General features: G+C 43.1%; 1 long non-coding RNA gene across 1 annotated transcript in view; it reads right to left on the bottom strand.

Annotated features, from left to right (window-relative positions):
* Positions 1 to 409: 409 nt before the first annotated feature.
* Positions 410 to 2,418, bottom strand: part of LOC138947315 (uncharacterized) — a 4,502-nt gene continuing 2,493 nt past the window's right edge. The window contains exon 2 of the long non-coding RNA XR_011449618.1: positions 410 to 2,235. This is a non-coding gene — a long non-coding RNA (uncharacterized lncRNA). The remainder of the gene's footprint in view (positions 2,236 to 2,418) is intronic.

Raw genomic sequence — 2,418 nt, 5'->3', positions numbered from 1 at the left:
TGGCGGCCATTTTGAGGAAATTGGATTAAAGTTTGGACACATTCAACAGCGAAGAGTCCCTAGCAACCATGCTTAAATTTCGTTCTAATGGAATAAAATGTGTACAGAGTACACTAAACAACAGTGTTATGCTTGTTTCCATGGTGATTTTGCATCACTGTAGGATTTGTGAGATTTTTAAAGTACAGTTGATAGTGTGATTCGAGAAACCAAATAGGTCTCACCAAAATAGTAGTCAAAATTATCCATGCTCTTCCATAAAATACATAATGCTTTTAAGCCATGTGCAACTTAAACCTTCTCTCAAATAATTCATTGTCTTAGTTTGTAAAGCATAAGCTTGATATTTTAAGTATTAGGCCCTATTATTAAAGTTCATTTTTACGAACCGAAACAATAAGTCACAGAGTACTGATCTCACTTGGGTTTTATTTGTGGTTACTTGAGTGAACTTAAATATGAACGATACATCAATCTCATTAAAACATGAATATTTCAAACGAATCAGAATGGTTGAAGTCGATTGTTCTCCATACAATAAATATACAATTTAATTGAAGATAAAACTAAGGAAAAAGTAGTGCAAGCAAAATTTTCCCACTGAAAACCGAAACAGAAAAGAGAGAGAGAGAGAGAGAGAGAGAGAGAGAGAGAGAGAGAGAGAGAGAGAGAGAGAGAGAGAGAGAGAGAGGGAGAGAGGGAGAGGGGGGGGGGGTGCAGCTTTGAGTCTAGAAGGCAACAGCTGTAACTGTCAGAGAACCAGGTCGAACAGACGAATGTACTGGCAAATACTTTGAACAGAGGTAAGTTTATAATCTAATAATTTTTGTATCAGCATTTTGCTTTGCTATTCCTTACCGTTATCCTTCAACTACACACTACAGGTTTGAAAGCAAAGAGTCTCAATAATCCTGATTCACAAGTCAATCCAAATAATAAACACAATGAACTTCATGATTGCACAGATCTGAAGTCAAGCCAGTTCCATTATTTAAAATGTCATCCTTAAACTTGAAAACATTTACTGCCACAAAGTCCCGGTAGCATCACAGTGTGTAGCCAATGTAGTGTACACAAAAATGTACTACAATATAAACCATATACTATGAGTAGATAGAAAGCAGGTTAGTTGGGGGGGGGGGGGGGGGGGGGGTGGACACATCACATCCCTCTTGTCCTCGCGCACAAACTCACGAATCTGGGGGAACAGGTATGTTTCTCGCTCACGCGAGAGTCCGGGGGTGGGCAGAATCAGTGGCATGTCTGCCAAGGCTCAGAAAGCTTCCCGGCTGACCAGCAGGTTCCGCTGCTCCTCAACTTCAGCCAGAGACATCTTCACAAAGACACAGTCAGGGTGCTGGTGTGACATTCTGAAGTGGGCAAACTTCAGCATGCCAGGCAGGCGCTTGAACGCTAGCTTGAGGAAGGTCTGCCAGTCGTACGTGTTGACAAGAGTAGAGCCATCCTCCCTGCCGACTAGCTGTGGAATGTTAACGTGGCTCACTGCTGTGCTCTCTCGCACGACCTCGCACAAATCATCGAGGCTGTCGGCAGGACACCTCGGATCGCCGGAAACTTCTTTAGCAGGCCAAAGGCCCAGTCGGGGGCAAACTTTGTATGCCCGGCTGGCATGAAGTGTACATTGATCTCTGTGTGAAGGCCTTTCATGACGCGCCAGATCAGGTACCACATTACAAAGTTATGTTTGTTCTGCCCTGAACAGTTGTCACAATGCAGACTGAGCACTTGCTCTCCTAGTCCGTATTTCTCGAAGAAGAAGTGGAAGTAGCTGATTACAGCAGTGGACCCTTTACTGCAGTTGACGCTTTTGTCGACAAGAAAGTTGACTTGTTGAGGGATGGCCTCACAGTTGACACAGAAGATGGCACATTTCCTCGGCACCAGGAAATACATTGGGCCCGGTTGTGCAGCGTTACTTGGAAGATGCACCTGCTGCGCAAAATCAAAGCTATAATGAACAGCAATGGGGCGTGAGTTTGGGGCAGTCTCCGTGAGAGCGGTCAATCCAATCCCCTGGACAGCCGTCTTGCACTGGGCTATTTCATCCTTGTAGAATTGACGCTCTGCAACCACTATACTCAAGTGTCGCTGTTGCTACAGCATAAGTTCACCCTTCTCTTCGTCGGTCAGGTTTGCACCGCGAAATATCTTGGTGTTGTTGCTTTGGCACCTCCAACACAAATCCGTCATTGGTCTGCATAACTTGAGGGTGTCCTGGAACAAATTAATATCAATCATCACATAACACGATCACTCACTTTCCTTTGCTAATAGTTGGTCAATAATAGGTGTGACTTGTAATAATTCTATCTTTGATATGTTATGACTAAAATTAATTGAATCTAGTTTTGAAGAAATACAAAAAATGTAGAAAAAAACGAATAACACACACACATT

Source organism: Littorina saxatilis, linkage group LG14, assembly GCF_037325665.1.
Source record: "Littorina saxatilis isolate snail1 linkage group LG14, US_GU_Lsax_2.0, whole genome shotgun sequence".
Lineage (NCBI taxonomy): Eukaryota > Metazoa > Mollusca > Gastropoda > Littorinimorpha > Littorinidae > Littorina > Littorina saxatilis.
This window is presented reverse-complemented; position numbering and strand designations above follow the sequence as displayed.